The sequence below is a fragment of the Sciurus carolinensis genome, unplaced genomic scaffold (assembly GCF_902686445.1).
Source record: "Sciurus carolinensis unplaced genomic scaffold, mSciCar1.2, whole genome shotgun sequence".
Taxonomy (NCBI): Eukaryota; Metazoa; Chordata; class Mammalia; order Rodentia; family Sciuridae; genus Sciurus; species Sciurus carolinensis.
In genome coordinates this window covers 32,419-44,321 of record NW_025920505.1, presented here as the reverse complement: position 1 = coordinate 44,321, position 11,903 = coordinate 32,419, and the positions used below count along the sequence as shown (strand labels likewise).

Genomic DNA, 11,903 nt, shown 5'->3' with positions numbered 1-11,903 from the left:
AGTTCCTCGTAAACATCCAAGGGCACACTCCCGGAATACCAAATCATGAGGTGTGCTGGACTCGGAGGTACCCCGCAGCAGAAAACCCTGTTTCTCCCTCTCTGGACACAGCCTTTACCCTTTATGAAAATCAAGAGACAGAATAAAAGATGACATTGCAGCCAAGCTGACTTTTGAACCTACAAGAGGTGAAAGAGGAAAAGGAGAAGGTGATTTGAGCCAACTCTCAGAGCAGTATTCAAGCAGAGATCTTCCCTCTTACACAAAGATAAAACACAGACAGACTACTCAGGATGCCCCTAAAGAGGTTCCTAACACCTGACTCCAAGAGGGAATCAGAAGAAAAAGAAAGCTGCTTGCAAGGGATAAAAAATAGGGTTCATCCAACCTTAGAACAATGAACATCCTTTTCAGTGTCAAAGAAGCCTCTGTAGATCAGATTCCTGCTGCCAACCTCAATGCAGATGATCCTTCAACAGATGAGGAAGATGAAGATTTCTGAAGAGGAGAGTGATGATGTTGATACTGCTGTTCTTGCAGAACTGGAAAAAAGAAAGAAAGAAAGAAAGAAGGGCAGAAGAGCAGGCCAGGAAGGAACAAGAACAAAAAACTGAAGAGAAAATTCATATGGAGAACATTCTGAGTGGAAACCCTCTTCTTAATCTCACTGGCCCATCCCAGCCTCAGGAAACTTCAAAGTTCAAAGAAGGTGGGTTGATGATATTGTGTTGAAGAACTGCGCAAAAGGTGAAGATGATCAAAAGAAAGACAAAAGGGTGGTAAATGATACCCTGCCATCTGAATTTCACAAAAGGTCATGGAAAAATATATTAAGTAATACAGTATTGTGTGCTTAAATACTGTAAAAGGTTAAAAAAAAGTATACCCAACAAAATTTTACTTTTTTTTTTTTTTGCAATGCTGGGGATCAAACCCAGGGCCTTGTGCTTGCAAGACAAGCACTCTACTAACTGAGCTATTTCTCCAGCCCAAAATTTTACCTTTAAACTCAATATTTATCAAGTTTTAGTATTTAGGTGGATTTGATCAACTGTATATTCATATTCAATGAAACATTATTATCATTAATAATTAATACTAAAAGAAAAATTTCAAATTACAAACTAAGAAAATATATAAATGTATATAAACATTTTGTTGCAAAGGGTATGGTGAGAAGGAGAAGTCTTCCAGTCACAAAAATATACTACCTTGGGTTAGCATTCTATAATGAGAGGGTAAATGAAATGAGAAAGAGGATTCATACACATTGGTTTATCTTAATGTTAAATTAGATAAGGCCAAATATTTTTAAAATAAAGTGAGAATGAAATCACAACAGCATTTTCCAATGGATACTTTGAAAGGAGTGGTGGTGCCATTTTAAAATGTCACTCCTTTAGTACACTGGAAGTTATCTTCCATGAACCTATCTAAACTAAACATGTAAAAATTCCTGTCCACCTTCCAATGTTCAAAAGAGGTACAAATGTCTACAAAATTACCACGTGGGATATCTAACCAAAACCAACAGTAGACCACGAAACTATTTTAATCGTCATTCTGTAGGCTCTAATCTCACAGGAAAAAAATCTATAAAGGCAGCAATTGGAGGAAGATACTGCCCATGAGGAGGAAGAGCCCCTGGGGACTGTGATCCTCAGTAATTTCTTCAGAGTGTGATACACCTTAACTTGAGGGGCTGGTGTTGTAGCTCAATGGTAGAGAGCTCACCTAGTACCTGTGAGGCCCTGTGTTTGATCCTCAGCACCACATAAAAAGAAAGGTATTGTATCCATTAACAACTAAAACATATATATATATATATATATATATATATATATATATAATTTTTAAAAACTTGAATGGTTTTCAAAGCACTGAACCTTCTAATTTTTAAAAAAAGCTCTGATACTTTAATTCTATTTAACACAGCTTAACACCACATCTTTATCAATACTGTATTTAAAGGACTTAAAGGCAATCTTCAGAGAGCCTTTGAACTGACCAGAACTGTGTATGTCTTTATCAATTCTTATTACTATAATGAGTATTTGTGACTTTTATTACAGTCTAGATTTCTTACTCAGCTATTGAGCTCTCTGTAAATAAAGACAGTGACCTCCAGACACACCTCTTGTCCTGCCACTCAGGCCGTTTCTTGTTGCACAGGAGCCTGGGTCTGGGTTGAGACATTCTACTTAGGAAACTCTTGGCATCTCTAGTCTCCAGAGGGACCAGAGAAAACACTGCTTTCATAGTGAACAGTTCAGTTGAAACAAAAAAGGTCTATTTTCATTCTTGCCATGTTTCATTCTTTGGACTCTTTTTCAAGTGAATTAAAAGAGCAACACGAATGGGATAGCTTGAGAGTAAATGGACATACTTTTTGACAGAAGAAAACATAGATGGAAATAAAAATGGCCAAAATAACAATAAACACTTACTTAAGCATATTCCCTCATTTCTTCCATCTAATCTCATTTGTTCTTCTTTCCTTCCATTCTGCAAAGAGTAGATTCACCTTATTCTTCTAACTTATGTCCACGAGGGAGAGCACCCCACAGACACACTCCCTTTAATCCTTATGGCATAAAATCATTTTACCAAACTTTCTCATCTCAGCAAAAACATCTCAGAATTTTCACTAACAGGAATTAAAACGGAGAAATATAAAAAGTTACTGATTATCTAACATTTAATGGTACCTTTGAAACTGGAGTTCTGTGATGAAAGTCAGTTTGCTGCTCTGCATGCAGGTGAGGGTCTGCACAAGTTGCAACACTTCTCTTGGCTGCAGAGGCCTGCATCTCCATCTCTTAATGCCGGTCCATCCCATCCAGTGCTGCACATCCATTTCTCCTTCTTTCTGAATTCTTGTCTCATGAAGGTGAAGAATTTACTCTGCAGAGCAGAACCCTAGCACTGTAACACCAGACTCCATGGCACGTTTCCCTTATTAGGTCGCTCTGCTAGGGGTTTATATAGATCTTGGTTCACTGCTTTTGGTCCAGATTTATGCTAATTAGGACTTGGACCATACTAACTGCTATTGGTCAGTTCTTTTTCTTTTCTTTTTTTTTTTGGCACTTATAGATTTATGCATAGCAGCCCCAAGCTGAAAATAACCCAACCTTAGTCCACACATGAGCAAATGTGCTGGGATACAGCTCAGGGTCAAAGCACTTGCCTTGTAGTGACCAAGCTCTGGCATCAATCCCCCAACTCCAAAATAAAAAAAGAGAGAAAGAGAACCCTACCAAAAAACTGTAAGAAAAAAAATGTGAATAAGCAAATTTAATCAATACATAAAGCCATATTGATGGAGAGACACCCAACTCAACTAAGCTCTCTGTTCTTAGCTTACTACTAAATTTGCCTTAGGCTTTGAGATTTCATAAAAGCTATCATGAATACTGTTCTAGAAAATAGAAAATGTAGCCCATTTCTTTTCACCTTATAGGCTACCCTGGCCACCACTGTCCTTCAACACCTGGGTCAGGGCATCTCCGATGGCAGGCATTCAATTCATCTTAGATGAATGGATTAAGATTCTAGTCTAGTCTCAAGGTCTGGGTTCCCCACTGCAAGATTTATATGCTGAAATCCTACGCCCCCAGCCTTGGGAGGTGGGGGTTTGAGAGACGATTAGGTCTTAAGAGCAGGGACTTCAGCAATGCAACTAAGGCCCTTTATTAGTCATTCTCTCCACTTTTTCCATGGGAGGACACAGTGAAAAGGTGCCACGTAACCAGACAATAGTGCTGGAATTTTGAACTTGGACTTCCCAAGCTCCAGAATGAAGAGAATCAAACATTTGTGATTATAAGACACATATATTATGACCTCCTGTTATAGAAATCCAAATAGAAAAAGAGCTTCTAGCAATACCAAGATTCTTGAGTTCCCAAGTTCATGTGTCCCCAGCATGACAGCCTCTGTTACATAAAGATGTCCCACCAAGAAACCATGCAAGAAATTATGATGCTTAAGAAAGTGGACAGAAGGGAAAAGGAAGCTTTCTTGAGGTGAGGTATTTAAATACATGAACATTCTGAATTACCTGGAAGAACCAGGAGTGGGTTGGGCAATTAACCAAAACTGCAGAGAGTAGCAATGTGCAAATGTAAAGGCAAAATGTATTTACATACTGCAGCATTTTCATCTTGGGGGAAGTACGCTTCAAATAAATCTCTTGTTCAATAAAACAATTACTTTAAAAGTAAAAAAATATTTATGTGCCTGAAATCATTGTGTTCTTAGAGACATACATGGTTATTGTAGTATTATCATCTCTTAAGGTAAGTTTCAGGGAATTCTAACTATATTAAGATTAAATAAGGAGGCTCCAAGATGGTGGACTAGAGGGCGGCTGCATTTCATGTTGCTCCAGGATGCAGGATTCAAAAGAGGAGATAGTGAGAGACTTGGGACCAACTCAAAGCCGCCGGTAAGTCTCTCCCATTGGGGAGGCGTCCCGGATGGGGCGGTAGCCCCGGAATGCAGGGAACTTTGTGAAGTAGAGTTGCCTGGTGAGACGCCCCTCCCCCCGCTGGAGCGGTAAACACAGACCACTGGGAACATCGTAGAGGTGGCTGCTCAGCACAGCGCTTGGACTCGGAGCAACCACTGGGGCTCCGGGTAGCTGCCTGAGGAGGAGCTGCATGGTGAGCTATTTGGACTCAGAGCAATTGCTTCTGAACACCGGGGAGTTGCCCGGTTGAAGAGGAGAAGCGCGGCGGGTCGCTTGGTCTAGGAGTGACTGCATCAGAGCTACAGGCGGTTGCCAGAGGAGGAGCTGGGTGGAGAGCTGTTTGGACTCAGAGCGACCGCTTCTGAACACCGGGGGGCTGCCCAGAGGAAGAGGAGGAACGTGGCGGGACGATTGGTGTAGGAGTGACTGCATCAGAGCTACAGGCAGTTGCCAGAGGAGGAGGCGAGTGGTGAGTTGTTTGGACTCAAAGCAACTGCTGATGAACACCGGTGGCCTGCCTGGAGGAGGAGTGCGGTGGGTCGCTTGGTCTCTGAGCCACCGCTCCTGAACACATGGGGGGCTAACCCAAGGAGGAGGAGGAACAGGGCGGGTCACTTGGACTCAGAGTGACTGCCTAGGGCTACGGGGGGTTGGCGGGAGGAGGAGACACGAAGTGAGTTGCTTGGACCCCTAGAGACTGCGTCAGAACACCAGGCGGCTGTCAGGAGGAACAGGGGTGAGGCGGGTCTCTGGGTCTTGGAGCTATTGTACGGGGCTCCAGGTGGCAGCTCAGAGGAGGGGCCGCATAGCCAGGCGATTAGGTGCAGAGCTGGGTCCCAGGACCTAGGCGGCTTCTTGGTGGAAGAGCCTCACAGAGACATGCCTAGGGGTGGAGCGAAAATTTCCAGGTCTGTGGGCAGATTCTCTGAGGAGAGGCAGCCTAAGGAGACTCGTCTGCGAAGAGTGAGGCTCCCAGGCCCAGGAGGTAGGTCCGGGCCCCTGGGAACATTGCAGAGGAAGACAGCCCAGCCCAGGCAGTAGTTGTAGATTGAGGGGAACTGACCAGCGAGACCTCCCCACCGGGTGAGTCTCCCCTGCTGGTGAGGTTTTCCCACAAGGACAATAAAACCAGAGACACAGGCACAAACAGGCCTTGCCTCAGCCTGCAGCCTAGTTCCCCTTTGGATGACCATTGGTCAACAAGTGGAGGCACCTCTGCCCACTATCAGGGAATATACACCACCTGAGGGTCACCACCCCTAGAGAGGCAGCTTCCTTGTGGAGCACCGCATTATCAACTTCCTCCAAGACTTCAGGATACTGAAAGCTAAGAGGGGATATACTAGATCTTCAGGGATAATATAAGTCAATAGAGGAAATCTGCAATATCTTAATGACTCACTGATTCCTGAACAATATGAGAAAACAAGGGAAGAAAATGCCCCAAACAAATCTAGATGTTACATCAATAAAATCCAACGACAGCATGGCAGAAGAAATGACAGAAAGGGAGTTCAGAATGCACATAATTAAAATGATCTGGGAAGTAAACGAGATGAAAGAGCAAATGCAGGCATTGAATGATGAGATGAAAGAGCAAATGCAGGCATTGAATGATGAGATGAAAGAGCAAATGCAGGCATTGAATGATCACACCAATCGACAGTTAAAAGAGCAAATACAGGAAGCAAAAGATCATTTCAATAAAGAGTTAGAGATATTGAAAAAAAACCAAACAGAAATCCTTGAAATGAAGGAAACAATAAACCAAATTAAGAACTCCATAGAAAGCACAACCAATAGGATAGAACACCTGGAAGACAGAACCTCAGATATCGAAGACAAAATATTTAACCTTGAAAACAAAGTTGAACAAACAGAGAAGATGGTAAGAAATCATGAACAGAATCTACAAGAGCTATGGGATATCATGAAAAGGCCAAATTTGAGAATTATTGGGATTGAGGAAGGCTTAGAGAAACAAACCAAAGGAATGAACAATCTATTCAATGAAATAATATCAGAAAATTTCCCAAATCTGAAGAATGAAATGGAAAATCAGGTTCAAGAGACTTATAGGACTCCAAATACACAAAATTACAACAGACCCACACCAAGGCACATTATAATGAAAATACCTAACATACAAAGTAAAGACAGAATTTTAAAGGCTCTGAGAGAAAAGAACCAAATTACCTTCAGGGGGAAACCAATACGGATATCAGCAGATTTTTCAATCCAGACCTAAAAGCTAGAAGGGCCTGGAACACCATTTTTCAAGCTCTGAAAGAAAATGGATGCCAACCAAGAATCTATACCCAGCAAAACTTATCTTCAAATTTGATGATGAAATAAAATCATTCCATGATAAACAAAAGCTAAAAGAATTTACAAAAAGAAAGCCGGCATTACAGAACATTCTCAGCAAAATATTCCATGAGGAAGAGATAAAAAACAAAGAAGCAAATCAGCAAAGGGAGGAATTATCCTAAAGGAACTGTCAAATAAAGGAGGAACCAAGTTGTGTCAAATAAATAAATAAATAAATAAATAAAAATTTTAAAATGAACCAAATGACCGGGAATACAAATCATTGCTCAATAATAACCCTGAATGTTAACGGCCTGAATTCATCAATCAAAAGACATAGACTGGCAGATTGGATTAAAAAGAAAGATCCAACAATATGTTGCCTGCGAGAGACTCACCTCATAGAAAGAGATACCCATAGACTCAAGGTGAAAGGATGGGGAAAAACATACCATGCACATGGACTCAGCAAAAAAGCTGGAGTATCCATCCTCATTTCAGATAATGTGGACTTCAAGCCAAAGTTAGTCAGAAGGGATAAAGAAGGACATTTCATAATGCTTAAGGGAAGCATAAATCAGCAAGATATAACAATCATAAACATCTATGCCCCAAACATTGGCTCATCCATGTATGTCAAACAAATCCTTCTCAATTTTAGAAACCAAATAGACCATAACACAATAATACTAGGTGATTTTAACATGCCTCTCTCACCACTGGACAGATCTTTCAAACAAAAATTGAACAAAGAAACCATAGATCTCAATAACGCAATCAATAATTTAGACTTAACATTTATAGAATATACCATCCAACCAAGAGCGAATACACTTTCTTCTCAGCAGCACATGGATCCTTCTCTAAAATAGACCATATATTATGCCACAAAGTTAATGTTAGCAAATACAAGAAGATAGAGACACTACCTTGTATTCTATCAGATCATAATGGATTGAAGTTAGAAATAAATGAAAGAGTAAAAAACAGAAACTACTCCAACACCTGGAGATTAAACAATATGCTATTATATGATGAATGGATAACAGAAGATATTAGGAAGGAAATTTAAAAATTCTTAGAGGTCAATGAGAACAAAGAAACATCATATCAAAATCCCTGGGACACTATGAAAGCAGTACTTAGAGGAAAATTTATTTCATGGAGCGCATTCAATAAAAGAAGTAAAACTCAACAAATAAATGACCTAACACTACAGCTCAAAGCCCTAGAAAAAGAAGAACAAACCAACACCAAAAGTAGTAGAAGACAGGAAATAAACTCAGAGCTGAAATCAACAAAATTGAAACATAAGAAACACTACAAAAAATTGACAAAATAGTTGGTTCTTCAAAAAAATAAACAAAATTGATAAACCTTTAGCCACACTAACAAAGAGAAGACGAGAGAAAACCCAAATTACTAAAATTCGGAATGAACAAGGAAATATCACAACAGACACGACTGAAATACAAAACATAATTAGAAGCTATTTTGAAAATCTATACTCCAACAAAGTAGAAAATTTCAAAGACATCAACAGGTTTCTAGAGACACATGAATTGCCTAAACTGAACGAGGAGAACATACACAATTTAAATAGACCAATTTCAAGTAATGAAATAGAAGAAGTCATCAAAAGCCTACCAACAAAGAAAAGTCCAGGACCAGATGGGTTCTCAGCCGAGTTCTACAAAAGCTTTAAAGAAGAGCTCATTCCAATACTTCTCAAAATATTCCATAAAATAGAAGAGGAGGGAACCCTCATTGTATGAAGTGAATATTACCCTGATACCTAAACCAGACAGAGACACATTGAGGAAAGAAAATTTCAGACCAATATCCTTAATGAACATCGACGCAAAAATTCTCAACAAAATTTTATCAAATCGCATACAAAAATATATTAAAAAGATAGTGCACCATGATCAAATGGGTTTCATCCCAGGGATGCAAGGTTGGTTCAACATCAGGAAATCAATAAATGTCATTCACCATATCAATAGACTTAAAAGTCAAGAATCACATGATTATTTCAATAGATGCAGAAAAACCATTCGATAAAATACAGCACCCCTTCATGCTCAAAACACTAGAAAAAATAGGGATAGTGGGAACATTCCTTAACATTGTAAAGGCCATCTATGCTAAGCCCATGGCTAATATCATTCTAAATGGTGAAAAACTGAAAGCATTCCCCCTAAAAACTGGAACAAGGCAGAGATGCCCTCTTTCACCACTTCTTTTCAATATCATCCTTGAAACTCTAGCCAGAGCAATTAGACAGACCAAAGAAATTAAAGGGATACGAATAGGAAAAGAAGAACTCAAACTATCCCTGTTCGCTGATGATATGATTATATACTTAGAGGAACCAGGAAATTCCACCAGAAAACTTTTAGATCTCATAAGTGAATTCAGTAAAGTAGCGGGATATAAGATCAATGCACATAAATCTAAGGCATTTTTATACATAAGTGATGAATCTTCAGAAAGAGAAATTAGGAAATCTACTCCATTCACAATAGCATCGAAAAAAATAAAATACTTGGGAATCAGTCTCACAAAAGAGGTGAAAGACCTCTACAATGAGAACTACAGAACACTAAAGAAAGAAATTAAAGAAAACCTTAGAAGATGGAAAGATCTCCCATGTTCTTGGATAGGAAGAATTAATATTGTCAAAATGGGCATACTACCAAAAGTGCTATACAGATTTAATGCAATTCCAATTAAAATCCCAATGATGTACCTTACAGAAATAGAGCAAGCAATTATGAAATTCATCTGAAAGAACAAATAAACCAGAATAGCTAAAGCAATCCTCAGTAGAAAGAGTGAAGTAGGGGGTATCGCAATACCAGATCTTCAACTCTACTACAAAGCAATAGTAACAAAAACAGCATGGTATTGGTACCAAAATAGAAAGGTGGATCAATGGTACAGAATAGAGGACACGGACACAAACCCAAATAAATACAGTTTTCTCATACTAGGCAAATGGGCCAAAAATATGCAATGGAGAAAAGATAGCCTCTTCAACAAATGGTGCTGGGAAAATTGGAAATCCATATGCAACAGAATGAAACTAAACCCATATCTCTCACCATGCACGAAACTAAACTCAAAATGGATTAAGGACCTCGGAATCAGATCAGAGACCTTGCATCTTATAGAAGAAAAAGTAGGTCCAGAGCTTCAACATGTCGGCTTAGGACCAGGCTTCCTCAACAGGACTCTCATAGCACAAGAAATAAAAGCAAGAATCAATAACTGGGATAGATTCAAACTAAAAAGCTTTCTCTCAGCAAAGGAAACTATCAGCAATGCAAAGAAAGAGCCTAGAGAGTGGGAGAAAATCTTTGCCAATCATTCTTCAGATAGAGCACTAATCCCCAGAATCTATAAAGAACTCAAAAAACTCTACACCAAGAACCCAAATAATCCAATTGACAAATGGGCTAAGGAAATGAATAGACACTTCACAGAAGATCTACAAGCAATCAACAAACATATGGAAAAATGTTCAACATCTCTAGCAATAAGAGAAATGCAAATCAAAACTACCTAAGATTCCATCTTACCCCAATTAGAATGGCGATTATCAAAAATACAAGCAACAACAGGTGTTGGCGAGGATGTGGGGAGAAAGGTACACTCATACATTGGTGGTGGGGCTGCAAATTAGTGCAGCCACTCTGGAAAGCAGTGTGGAGACTCCTCAGAAAACTTGGAATGGAACCACCATTTGACCCAGCTATCCCACTCCTTGGTCTATACCCAAAGGACTTAAAATCAGCATATTACAGAGATACAGCCACATCAATGTTCATAGCTGCTCAGTTCACAATAGCCAGATTGTGGAACCAACCTAGATGTCCTTCAATTGATGAATGGATAAGAAAACTGTGGTATATATATACAATGGAATATTACTCAGCCATAAAGCATGATAAAATTATGGTATTTGCAGGCAAATGGATGAAATTGGAGAATATCATGCTAAGTGAGATAAGCCAATCTCAAAAAACCAAAGGACGAATGATATCGCTTATAAGTGGATGATGACACATAATGGGGTGTGGGAGGGGTTAGTGTTAAGGTTAGAGTTAAGGTTAGGGAGGGGGGCAAGAATGGAGGAAGGAAGGACTGTAGAGAGGGAAAAGAGGGGTGGAAGGGGTGGGGGGAAGGGAAAAAATAACAGAATGAATCAAACAACAACATTACCCTATGTAAATTTATGATTACACAAATGGTATGCCTTTACGCCATGTACAAACAGAGAAACAACATGCATCCCATTTGTTTACAATAAAAAAATATTAAATAATAGTAACATCAAATCCTTAATCAAATGAGACAGTTAAGGGAATAAGCATTTTTAATAAATGCTCAGGATTCTTTGATATAGAATAACACCAGATATTCTGAAGGTGCAATTCTGGATTGCAAGAAAGACACAGGCAGAGCAGCACAAGAGTGAGCAAGAGAGGACAGGCAGGGAAAAGGCCAGATGTGGGGCTGGGGTGCTCTAGATGCCAGACTCAGAGGTAAGCAGACAGGCATCAGAGGCCATGGACTTCAGTGGGGAAGAGTGTGAGGCTCTCTGCAGTCTGAAATTAAGATGGAAGGAGAGAAGGAAGAAGGCAGGGAGAGCATTCAGAGACCTTACGGATCTATACATCACTCAGGTCTCAAACACAGCTCCCTCCCTCCATATCGAATGTGAACAAAATGACAGGAACAAAAACCCTCAGATGTTGAAGCCCCCTGTGTAAAATGGCATCACTTTTGCATATTATCTACAAATGTCTTCCCTCAGACTGGAAATCTTTGTCAGATTACTTATAATGCACAATGCAAGGAGAATATCATATAGATAGTTGACCTGCTGTATCATTCAGGGTTTGGCACAGATGCTAAGCTTCTGAATGTTTCAGACCATGTCTAGTTGAATCCACAGAGGCAGATCCTATGACTGTGGTGAGATGACTGTATTTAGGGTATGTCGGTACATAATTGTGAAATGGAGATGGTGTCTTCAGGGAAGGGGTACGATTACAGAATGTAAAAGTTTCAGACTGGAGACAACTATACAGAAAGCTATGTGTGGACCAAC

The 11,903-nt window shown here is 39.7% G+C and overlaps 2 pseudogenes; one reads left to right on the top strand and one right to left on the bottom strand.

Moving 5' to 3' along the window:
* Positions 1-47, bottom strand: part of LOC124975799 (spliceosome-associated protein CWC15 homolog) — a 959-nt pseudogene extending 912 nt beyond the window's left edge.
* Positions 46-838, top strand: LOC124975798 (spliceosome-associated protein CWC15 homolog; annotated as a pseudogene).
* Positions 839-11,903: the final 11,065 nt, after the last annotated feature.